We start from the raw sequence: 13,322 nt of genomic DNA, 5'->3' as shown, positions 1-13,322 counted from the left end.
AATTTTTTCTGCAGCCAGCTCTACTTTGTTCTTCTTCTCTGCTCTTCTCGCCTCTTCATTGCTCTTTCAAATCTTCACCATCTCAGAGTAAGTTGTGTGCTATCTTCTAGTGGTCAGGAATGGAAGTAAAGTTTCTGTTTCATTTTTCCAAAGGTACAGTTGACCCCCGACTTGCGGAATCCCTAACTTGCGTTTTTTTTTTATGTTTCGAAGTGGAATATTTTTTTCGTACCCTTGTTATGGCATTTTTCCCGCTTTGCTGCATCAACAACGATGCTAAAATTCAAACTTGGCGGTCAGTGTGCGTGCGTACGGCTGCAAGTCACACCACGCTCATACGTCACTACATGAGTCACCGCATACGTCACTAAGATGCTGGTCTGCTATTGGTCGGCGTCACTAAGATGCTGGTCTGCTATTGGTCATCACGGCATTTTGATGATTTCGAAAATGTTAAAAGCCATTTTTGCATATATACAAAGCCCGCCAGCAAGCTGTATCTCATTTCCATCACAGGGTCAAACAAAAAGTGCGAAAAGGTTGAAAGCGCCGATTAATCTCGATCTGATATCAGTGATAGCACAAGGTCGCGCATTCATTACAAAGCTGCAGTTCATGCTTGCATTCAGACAATTTTCGCTGAATCACCCATCCAAATGTATCTTTCTCCAATGACGTTCCAATTTGTTTCCTCTTTCAGGGGACTGCTTGGAGTTTGGAACACAGCCCTCCTGGCTGTGCATTTGCATCTCCAAGAACACAGATGCTCTGTTGTTTACTCCGCAGTGAGCCGTTCTGATGTGCTCATTTTCCAGAGTAGGGATGGGGCGGGAAATGACACGGCTCCGTGCAGAATTTGGACACATTCACCACTAATGAATCGGAATGACGAAATTTCGCCCGGGACGCCACGCGCGACTCATACTGTGTCCTCACACCCCTTTCAACTTCGACTTCTAATTAGTTGGCGGGAAAGGGAAACCATTAGTCGGCGTTATCTAAGGCATAGACGTTTTTTGAAATTTCAATGGAAGCCTGACCATACAGCCATTTAATCATCCAACCTAAATGATTGAACTGTGTCTGATACAAGGCATCTTTTTTCGAATCCTTCTCTGCGGATGTTGGAATAATTCAGCAGAAACGATGACCGAACCGCCTGCAGATAGATTATAAAGCACAAGGAGAAAATTGAACACCGCGACTCGTTCTTTCATTTCAACCAGCAGGAAGAGTTCATAAAACCTAAATTAAATTTTCCTCCTCCGCACTTTTTGTGCAAAACAACCAAGAAAGGACGTATTTGATGAGAAGCAGTCTTTGTGTTGCCGTAGTTGATTCGTCCGCATCGGAGGGCTTCCGAGGCAGCGCCGGACTCGGCTCGAAAGGGGATTCGAAGGATTAGGTGTGAATAACGGCAAAGTGATGGAACAGGAACGGAGTGTGGCCAAGGAGTGACAAACAAGGATGAAGTGAGACGGACTGAAAAGGTGATCCAATATTGTTGAAACAGCGAATGAATGTTTGAGGCTTTTAGAGACTCTAATAAAGCCAAATGGAAGGCACAAGAGCGTTAAATCCCGCAGCCGGTGAGGCGAGATGGAAGTCAGTCTACCTATGTTAGAAGGAACTCATTTGCAGTGCAACGGGGGAAAAAAAAAAAAATCTTTAGCTGTTAACGGCAGATGTTACGCTCTCAAAGCGGTTGGGTCAAAAAGAAACCAACCCAACTTTATTAGGTTATCAATTTAATCTGTAAAAAAAGGATCAAATTACCCAGAGGTCCCAACCCGGGGAATGGCGGACATGAAGTGCATATAAAATATGAGCTCAGTGTTAACGACAAACTAATGAGAGCCCTCAGCTTGTTTCTCTCTTCGCTCAGATGTGATGTTGGGGATCTCGAAATACTTTTGAGGCTGCCATCATTTATGATTTTTTCTGCTTCAGTAACAAAAATGTAGAAAATACAGTGATCGCTCGCTACTTCGCGCCTCCTACGAGAACGCGATTGGCTCTCGGCGGGACCATTGACCAATTAGGGCAGGAGTTGGGGCGGGGGTAGATTACAACTCTTGCCCATCTCCCTCATTCAAGATTCAAGTTTGTCATATGTATAGTAGTACCACACAATGAAATTTTTATTCTGTTCACTTCCCAGGCAGCAGACTACATTCCATAATCGAGCAAAAAACGAGGGCTTACTGTACATTCCTTGCGGGTCCTTTTTGGCTAAGAATTAGCGCCCGAAGTCCTTTGCCCAAAGAAGTCATTATTCCAAGTAGAACTCCTGGTATTGCCTGTGAATAACCTCCTTTTTCTTCGAAGTTGTGTGCTCGTCACCTGCCGTTTGACTGGATGTCTCTATTGTGAATACTTTTGCTCAAAAAATCAGTTCCATAACATTGATATTTCGGGTGTGACCCGGTAAATAACCCACGAAACGGGCGGCTCAGTGGACCAGTGGTTAGCACGCCTGCCTCACAGTTCAGGGACCAGAGTTCAAACCCACCTCACTTCTTATATGTTCTCCCCAAGCCTGCGTGGGTTCTCTCCAGGCACTCACACTCCAAAAAACATGCACGGACATACTAAATTGTCCTTAGGGGCGATTGGGTGCATGAATGGTTGTTCGTGTCTGCGTGCTCTGCTTTTGGCAGGCAATTACTGCCCGAAGAGTGCTGGGATAGGCACCAGCGAGCCTGCGACCCTTGTGAGGATAAGCGGCTATAAATGATGGATGGATGGATATTTTAGAGCTCTAATTTCAATACTCTGATACGATTGTGATGTTTTGTCTCAAGGTTATTACACCGTCAGAATCTGGTATTGGCTCGTGCCTATTTTTGACCCAACTGTTTTTTTTTTGAGGGTATAGAAAGGCTGCAATCCATCATACATGTAATATGAGACCAGCTATTAATACGGGCACATTTCTTCCCGCTGGCTCCCTGCATGCTTTGGTCACAGTGCAAAGCATTGACTCAAAGTAGTATGGGATGAAATTGCGGTAGGAATTAGCCTGCTGGGCTCTGATATGACTAACAAGATACGCAGCTCACAGTAAACATAAATCCTGTCTGGTCATGCGGCTGAAATGTGGCAAGTGTCCTGCTGTGGTCTCTGTGTCGCCTGGCCTTCAAAGTCAACATCCTTTGTCTTCTGTCAAAGGCATGGAGCTTCTTGGTGAGCAGGATGCCGAACACTAACACGTTTTGCAAAGTCGGACCGTCATATTGTTGGCGATTTAAAAGTTTGTCACTGGAAACATTTGGCTTTCATTTCTTGTGGCGCACTTTTATATTCCAGTCCCAGAAGACTGCAAAAAAATATCACCGGTCATAATTGAGTCGGATAAGTACAGTTTATTAACCCTTTAAGCGCCAATGCAGCAAACTTTTAAGGGCCAAGTAAAATGTCTCAAAAAAGCAATGTGGGTTTTATTTTTAAGCCCAGCTCAAGTCTATCGGTCGTAATTGTATGCATGGATGGAGTTTTTTGTGGCGTGTGCGCCATTGTAGGAGAGAACACAGCCAACTTGTTTGCCAGAATGACAATAATAATTATAGAGCCATAGAGTGTTTTTTTTATTGAGTAAATCAAAGTAGCTCACTGAGGTTTTGGTCTTCTGTACTAAATTAGGGGATAAAATGTCCGACCCCATTTCATTTTAATAACTTTTTTGTTTGCCTCAACTGTTATAAATGCCCTTGTAAATCGCTTGTCGCTCATCCCATCAGTTCCAAAATAAATGTTTGCCAAGTGTGCATTTCATGTCATCCTGCAGGCTCTGTTGCCAATTGGCTGCTTCTTGTTGTTGTTGATTAAACAGCGCGTCAAGTGCAGAAAACGGGCCAGGAGCTAGCTGAGATGACAATAAACTGAAATAATTGTGCTTTTTCAGTGTTTTTGCATTTTTAGCCCCATCGAAAATCTGTATTATGCAAATACTATGACTTTTTGCTTTTTTTGGTTGTTGTCGAATTTCTCTTGAAATATACTGCCCTCATCTGAAAAATGCTCGTAAAAATAAGACATTTTGTGAATGGATTACAAACAGAGGTTTAACAAACTCTTTGTTGTTTTTACTACATAATGATAAGAATTTTTGAGATGCATTTTAACAGGATTTATGACAGGATTTTTGCGACATTCTGTTGAGCGGCGGTCTTGTGTTTCACCTCAAGACAGTAGGTGGCGGTAGAGACCAGTTACTGGCTCTGTCTTAAAGTGTTCACTTCACAGACTACAAAGACAGACCATAATAAATTGAACCTACATATATATGGATAGAACTGATGCCAGTGAACAATTTGAGCGGTGGAAGAAAAAAAGGTCACAAATAACTTTATTACACCTTTAAAAGCGTTGACAAAATTAGAGAAAAAATGCAATATGTATAGTTTGCAAAGTATGTGCACAAAGGTTAAAAAAATGCCAGTAAGATCCCTGTGAGAGTGCTGTCATTCACTTAAATTTGTGTTATTGTATCATCACCGCTGCTGCAAGTAAGGCTATAAGAATGTGAAATGTCTACCGTTGTTTATGGGTAGCAATAAACCCACTATTTCATACTCACACTGTAGTAGGTGATGGAAAGTGTGACATATAGGCAAATGACCAGCGATATAGATCTGGCTGCATCAGAGGTGATAACAGGGTGGAAGTCCACATGGAGGTTGAATGCTGAGTAATTGGCTCCAGCGGAAGAGAATTAAACAAATAGGTGCACTGTAATTCATTAAGTCCAACATTAAAGCAGTGAAAATTCAATGCATCCACTTTTATTGTCGTGTTAGGACAATGATTTCCCCGCCAGGAGCATTTCAGTCATTTTTCAAAGAGCTTGATGTCTTGTTGGCTGCAAAAAGTAAAGCCAAACATTGCGTTTACGGGTGCGAGTTGGTGTATTTGACCAAAATTAAAAGTCCTTCCCTTGTGAAAGTTTTTCCTAGCATTATCGAGTAAATTCATCTTGACGAGTTTTTAGTACGTGGCTGCTTTTAGACTAGAGGATGCTGTCAAGCTTTATCGAGCGCGCGCTTTTCTTAGCGGGAAGGGAGGAGACGCCCTTGCCAAACGAGGCTGGCGCTATGACAGCCGCCCTCGACATCTTTACTGCTTCATCCTCCGCTGACTTATGCATATGCTCGCGGCGCACGCACACACCCGCACGGCGATGAGCCGTGTCAAATTGGTCATTTGTTTCCTTGCAGGGGTCGGACGTGTTTGGCGCTGAGCTCACCGTAATCTCCATTTTGGAATACAGTGGAGCCCCGCCCAAAACGAATCTGTTTCGGAGATGGGATCGTAAGGCTATATGGCCGCAATAGAAACCTATGCTAATGAGCTAATACGTTCAAAACCACAGGTAAAAAACATCAAAATTGTGTATAAATATTAAAAACTAGTTCCAAAAAGTACTAGTTAGATATAATATACTTGTATATAATTAAAACACAGGAAAAATGGCATTTTATTGACCTTTGGAGTGTATTGACTATTCCTTAGCGAGGGTAGCCTAGCCTAGCTTAGCCTTCTTCGTATTTCTTGATCATCTCCAGCTTCCTTTCCATACTAATCATCTTCTTACCTTTAACATCGCTAGCCACTGGCAACTACCCAAAGTAATCAATGACTTGATTATTTTATTGCTAGATAGTATCAGATTATGTTAGTTTTGAATTCATTTAGTAGCAGCTATTGCTAGAGCCTACTTTAACCAGATACTTAATAAAAATTGAAAGCTATGTCAATGAATTCTTGGGATTGAATGCCTGCCCTCAATAAAATGTAAAAATATATCTCTGAGATTGAACGGGCCCATCTTTAGTACTTGAAATTTTTATCGAAATAGACCATCTGAACGAGACATTCCACCGGAATTGGACTCCAGGTCCTGCAGTGTAAAGATCCATCTTTTATTTTTACGGGCTTCGCTATAGGTCACTCTTGTTGTTTTCTCTTTAAAATGCCATTCGGAGGGTTTGTTCTTGCGTCTCCATTAGGCCACGGTGGTCATCAACGCATGGTCACTACGACGTGGAAGCTCCACACTCCACCGGCACAGAACACCTCACTCGGGTACCGACGAGACACGGGGCCAGTCAGCCGTCGATGCGAGCGCCGATTCTCCCTCCGTTATCTCCCAGTAGTGCTTTTTCCACTACATTTATGGTCGACGGGATAAGCTGTGAGATTTCCTCCGCGCCCGCCTTGTGAAGAAGAGCGATGTTAGTTTTTGTAACTTTTGTATTGGCCCGGTGTTTGTTGTTGGATCGATGAAGGTCGAGATAGAATAGAAATAGATTTTATGATTACTTGGGTGAAAGTTGTTTGGACTCTTTGAAGCAGTGCAAGGATGACTCACCAGTTAGAAATGTGAAAGGCTTGAATACGTCTTCACAAAAAGAAAATAACTTTGTATTGTGCGCCACAACAGAAATGCCCTTGGGTATTATACATAATATACGCAGATGTTGTGAGGGAATGTGTTATGACAATAGCGATATGTATTTCAGGCACTGTGATGCCATTTTTTCAGTTTTAGACCAACCTATAACCTGTATAAAGGCTCGAAAAAGTAGTTTACGGTTATAGAAAGTCGATTAACCCAAGGGGGAAACTGTGAACCAACTGGGGCTTTCTGATGTTTTTGATGTGTGAAATCAAAGGAAAAGCAAACAGAGAAAAACACTCGGAGGCTAAAATATTGCATAGATTGTCAAAACATGACTTTCAATATGCCACGTTGCTGTCCCTCCGAAAAGCTTGCAAACGGGAGGTGGAGAAGTACTCCCTATAGGTGACAAATTTAGCCCATGTCGGACTCATTTACTGCCATTCAAAATACAATGATGTATCATGCATTTCCCCCATTTTATGCCTTAATCCTTTCAACGGCAACACGCATAGAGGGCATAGAAATTTTTGTGTTGACACCCCAAAAACCACCGGGTGGCGCTAGCGGCCAATTTACGACATTTGCAAGCCTTTTGATGACTGCCTTAGCCTGTACTCTCATAATGCAAAACTCTTCAAAAGTCACAGTACTCTAATTATGACATAAATATTCCTATTTCAATTTCTTGAATGTATATAAATATACAGAAGAGATGCTTTTGCTATTATCACATTTCTCCAATTTTTGTACATGAAGGAATATGGATAGGGCTTATGCCACTGAATGTTTTCAGGGGTTGAAAGTAAATATATATTTATATTTGATGTTATGACTCTCTCAAAGGCAGCCAAATTTAGGTGATAATAAGACCGGCCTAGTGAAAAATCTTAGTTTTAGGTCTACTCAAACTACTTTTATAGTTAATAATCATATTTAGAGTCTGAGCAGTGTGTGGGGGGTGGAATTAGGTTTTTTTTTTTCATTTTAGACTAACCTGTAACCTGTATACACTGTAAAAAGTAAAAAAAAAAAAGGTTTTGAAAGTTGATATATATTGCTTTTTTTTCTTTTATTTATATTAAAAAGACATTTTAATATATGTATATAAGATTAGTATATGTTTATAGATATTTAATGTTGGCGCGAAAGTGGGGGGCAGCTTTGCAAAATATAACTGAGAAGCACTTAAAAGAGGAATATCAGGATGTCACGTGTCCGAACACAGTGCGCACTCTTTCTACCGCCTGGGTGTCTCTCCAGCTCCTCCTAGCAGCTACTTCTCCCCGTCAAAGCGCAAGATCACCCAGATAACCCGGCTCTGAAATTAGAAGAGTCACTCATCCCACTCCACCAGTTTGGTGAAAATTTCCACCTTGGCCGTTCATTTGAGACACTGCACTTGACTTAGCGGCTTGAGCTCCGATGGTCCTTTGGCTCAATGTTTTTTTTTTTTTTTTGTGTGTGTGGCAGTGACAAGTGACGTGTCGCCAAGATGTGGGCAAACTCCTGAATGGAGTATTTAATCTGAGGATAGCAGATGACCTTCAGGGCCTGTTTTTATAAAGCAGTCACATGTGTAGCTGTTACTCTGTCAGCGTGGCTGATGAGTTTCATTGTGGAATCGCTTTATGTCCTCTCCGCAACGAGTGGAAATGTCAGACAAGCCCGCAGATGGAGGCTGTTTGGCCTTCCGACGGCAAACCGACAGCGCACGCAGCAACAACAAGCTGAGCTGATGTCAACTACACTGCCAATGGAGGCCTCTTAAAATCACATTTTATCATCTTTGGATAATGCCGCTTTATTGAAATTACTTAGAGATCTTCACCTTTTCAGTGAAAAGAAGAATACCTGCGTTGAATAGCTTTTAAAACGGCTTGTGAATAATAGCTATCAACTGCGTTATTGAGAAGACCTTCTTCAGCGAGGCTGAGAACTGATTAAAAAATAGTAGGTTGCGGTAAAGTAGAACCTTCAAAGTTGGAAGCTTTGAGCACGCAAAGCCATCGAGCCATTTTATTTTGTTTATTTTTTTAGGCTAGTCCTCATTAAAGTTGTCTTTTGGACCAGAGCTGAGAAAGGTTATTAGAGTTCACAAAAGAAAATGGAATCACTCAAATTAAAAGTGGAAAAGCATTTTAATTAATTAAAGGTGCTTTAAGGAAGGTTATTGTAGCTAACCCCCCACCCCACCCCCCCACACCCCCCCGAAAAAGGCTAAAATTGGAAAACATTTTAATTAATTAAATGTGCTTTAAGGAAGGGTATTATAGTTTATCCCCAAAAAATAACGAAATAACCCAAACTAAAATTGCAACAACATTAGTCAAAGTCATTTCAATGGCATTTGAAAAACTTCAATCCCTTATTTATCTTTGCTGTTATAGTTTGGCCATCACATCACCATTTTCCATAATATACCTCACCTCACGTTTCATTCTCATGTATAAATCATACATATGCAATTGCAGTCAAATTCATCAATGGCGGAAAGGGATTGAGAGGCTGCTTATGCAAGTGATGCTGACACCTGCTGGAGCCGTCATATATTTGATCTCCCTAAAAAAAATAATAATAATTTACTTCAAGTCAAACTGCTTATTGTTTTAAAAAGAGCACTGTTTGCTAATTGCTATCCATCCATCCATGATCTCTAGTCCCTTATTCTCACTCGCAGGGCGCACATAGACGATCAAACAAAACATTTACGCACACAATTACACCTATGGATAATTTCGATAGCTATTAAGAGGCCGATATAAAAAAGTATGTGCTGTAAAAATCTCCAAAGCCTAACCCTGCAACAAACCAGCAAAAGCTATGTTACACTGCCATCTAGTGTTCACAAGGGTTCCGTGCAGGAAATATGTCAATATGTTCATGGTTTCTTTAGGGTTTATATTGAATGTGGCTCTCAACATTTTTTTGATGATCTACACCCTATTTTTTCACACAACTACCTCTTAAACAGCGCAGAACATTTTTGATGTGGGAAAAAATAATTAAAATATACTGCAGTTCCGTTTGTGTCTGTGTTATCTCTAGTCATGTTTTATTCTTTTCTTTTGCTATACTACGTACATTTCAGAAAAAAAATCAATTTTATCTGATCCGAATTTCAAAACAAAATTGCAGTGTTTTTCTTGTTACCTCCATTTGAGAAATACTGTGACATACAACGCATCATAGATTTTTTTCTGAAATATTCATTTTCATCTCATAAGGGAAAAAAAAAAAACACTTAAAATTGTATTTAACCACCGGAGTAATCCGTTAAATTTAAGCGTGATAAATCATCTTTAATCATTTACTATCATTTCAAGCTCTGTATTCAATATATTCTCCTAAAGAATGCCAATACATACAAACTGCAGTTGTTTTTTCGAGATTCCATGTTGAATTTGAAAAGTACACCCCTTTGTCTTAATCTGCAAAGGTCACGAGCGATCGACCCGCCTGTGGCCCACTGTCAGATCAGCAGTGATGATGATGTATCTCACTATGTTCTCTGAGAGGTTCCACGAGGAACTAACAGTGCCGCTGAGTCATGTCTTTGAGGAAGTTCCGTGAACGCAACTGGAACAATTTATGTAATGTGTAAATTTCAACACAAGATGGCAGTGCTGGACCGCTTTATGACAGAATATCTCTTTAAGTAAGATGTTTTTTTTTGACAGTTTGCCTTTGTCACACACACCCAAAAAGTCTTGTGCTTAACCGCACACATAAACACACTACAATGTATTTTTTATATCCTTTATTCCGGTTGTCCTTCAGCAAACCAACTTGAATCTTGTTGTAATTCCTTTCTCGTCTTTAACCTTCAAACTGCCCTTTGAAAACACCTCAATCACAAGAGAGATGAAGTCTTAGCTGCCTTGATAAAAAAAAAAGTCACAATATTTCATGCTTTATAATGCAAATGAGTCCCATACTTCTCTAGTTCTCCTCGCATTACGTTTCCTTTGATCATGCGGGCCTCCCCACATTTCCACAATGTTTTAAAGCAGTGCTTCTCAATTATATTTTGCCAAACCCCCCCAGGAACGAGAAAACTTTTTCCCTCCCGCCCCCACCACTTTCCCCACTTGACGCACTGACTACAAATAAGATTATAAAAACGGTACACCTAAACCTGTATCTTTTTTAACATAATCAAAACAAAAAAAGCAATATAAACTTTCAACAACTGTTCGTTATTTTTTTACAGTGTTTACACTGGTTACAGCTTAGTCTAAAACAGAAAAAAATGCAGTGCATCAAAGTGCCTGAAACAAACAAATTCTTATTTCATTGCAATTACATCACATGACAAAATAAAAGCCTTTTCTCTGGGGTTTAGGACACAATTCTTTGCCATCAGTGTTAAAACAAACTTTGAAACTTACTGCAGTGACATTTTATTCGGCAACACCAGAAAATTGTTTAGAACAATGTCTGTATTATTTCTGGTTCGTCTGATGGAAGAACGTGTTACTAATGCAAACGTGCATCACAAAGGCAATATAAGAGCAAGGTGCTTCATTTTCCAATTAATTGCTCTTACTTTGAAAAGAAAAACGTACTGTTCCCGTTACATGCCGCATTAACAAGCATACAATTGAGAACTCCTGCTTTGGAATAAAAGTTTGTCATTAGCGAAGGGTGAAAACAAAAACAAGTTCATTACCAAGAGAAGGTAGAAGGCACGAAAAAAAAAATCATTATAAGCACTTCAATGTTTTAAAATTTCAGAAAGACTCCAATACCCAGGAATAACCCTTATATGGTATTTCTTTATATGTAGGTATTGTACACAAAGGCAAATTACTATATTTTCTGGACTATAAGGCGCACCAGATTATAAGGCACACCTACAATGAATGGCCCATTTTCAAATGTTTTTCATAAAAAGGGTGCATTGCATTATAAGGCGTATAGAATTGAAGCTACTGTAGTGGCTATGGTTGCGGTAAGCATCCACTAGAGGGAGTTGCACCAAAGGGAATGTCAACAAAACAATCTGATAAGGCAGTCAAAGACATCATGATTATAAATTTATGATTAAGACCATCAGAAATGAAGAATAAAGATTTGTGGAAAGCAGTATCTGAAGAATGGGGAAAAATACCTCTTGATTACATTAAAAGACTGAAGTTTAAAAATATATTGTTTTGTTGGGTTTAAAAATTGTTTCAAAATTGGAGCATATATATAGCATAGAAAATAAAAGTGTAAGTTGTAAAAAAAAAAAAAAAAAAAAAAAAAAAAAAAAAAAAAACATTTATAACTGAAATACCGGGGTAAAAATGGAAGAATTTACATGGCGATTGAGTTATTTTAATTTTTCGTCCCCCAAAAATGAAAACTTGAGGTTTATGCGCTGTATAAGGTGCACAAGATTATAAATCAGATTCTGAGAAAATTAAAGGCTTTTAAGGGTGCCTTATAGTAGCTAAAATACAGTAAATACACTTGGAATTTACTTGTGATCAATAGCAGTTCCCCAACGACGTTGCACAAATGACTGGCTCCTAATCTCGATCTTGCCGGGTGAAAGACTGAATAAGCATCTCTCTTGCGGTCAGGACTGCTGAGTGGTCATGTGCAAACTTTACACCCCCTAATTTACTGCAGTGTGACTGATTCCTCCAATGGGCGAAAGCTATTTTCAGGCGTAATCACTCGACCTTTATACCTGTGTAATGTCTTTCTTTTTTTTTTTTTTGAAGTGGCGGCAGCATATAAATGATCTACTTGGCATGTGTACTTACTTTCAGCAAACGGTCACGCAGCAGTAAATTATCTTTAGTATCGGAATATTTGTGGAAGGAGGGTTTTTTTTTTTTCCTTTGTAAATACAATCAAGATGGTTAGATTGCATTAAAACGTGTACGTTTAAGAACAACCATAACTTCTAAAGGGACAATGTGTCATATTTAGAGCGTTTTTCATTCAAAAGAAATAAGTTAAATCATTATCAATGTAAAAAACTTGCAAATAAATGTAATAAATGTGATTTTAACGCCTAACAGCATGTTTTAAATATAATTGTAGGTCTAGTTATCGTTAAATGATATTATGTGGGGGGTGGCAATCCTCCGGAGGCTTTCATGTAGGTAAATAGAGTGCGTAAATTAGACAATTTTGCATTAAAAAGGAATAAATTAAAAGTTTATAAATATCAAAAACTTGCAAATAAATGTGTTTTAACGACTAACAGTATGTTTTAAATATAATCTTAGGTCTAGTTACCGTTACATTATTTTCCATGGGGGGTGGCACTCCTCCGGAGGCTGCCATGTATGGTATAGCTATGGAAAATGGTAAATAGTGTGCATGTATTAAGACAGTTTTTCGGAAAAAAGGAATAAATTAAAAGATTATAAATGTCAAAAACTGCAAATAAATGTGTTTTTAATGACTAACAGTATGTTTTGAATATAGTCTTAGGTTTAGCTACAGTTACATTATTTTCCATGGGGGGTGGCACCCCTCCGGAGGCTACCATGTATGTAATAGCTACAGAAAATGGTAAATAGTGTGCATAAATTAGACAGTTTTTCGGGGAAAAGGAATAAATTAAAACAATATAAATGTCAAAAATTTGCAAATAAATGTGTTTTACTGACTAACAGTATGTTTTAAATATAATCTTAGGTCTAGTTACTGTTACATTATTTTCCATGGGGGGGTGGCACTCCTCTGGAGGCTGCCATGTATGGTATAGCTATGGAAAATGGTAAATAGTGTAAGTAAATTAGACAGTTTTGCGTTAAAAAGGATTAAATTAAATGATTAGAAATGTCAAATAAATGTGTTTTAATGACTTTCAGTATGTTTTAAATATAATTGTAGTTCTTGTTATCGTTAAATTATATTCTATGGGGGGGGGGCACTCCACTGGAGACTGCCATGTATGTTATAGCTACGGAAAATG

This window comes from Hippichthys cyanospilos, chromosome 20 (genome assembly GCF_059441005.1).
Source record: "Hippichthys cyanospilos isolate Australia breed blue-spotted pipefish chromosome 20, RoL_Hcya_1.0, whole genome shotgun sequence".
Lineage (NCBI taxonomy): Eukaryota > Metazoa > Chordata > Actinopteri > Syngnathiformes > Syngnathidae > Hippichthys > Hippichthys cyanospilos.
The sequence above is the reverse complement of the archived record's forward strand: the minus strand, read 5'-3'. Positions refer to the sequence as shown.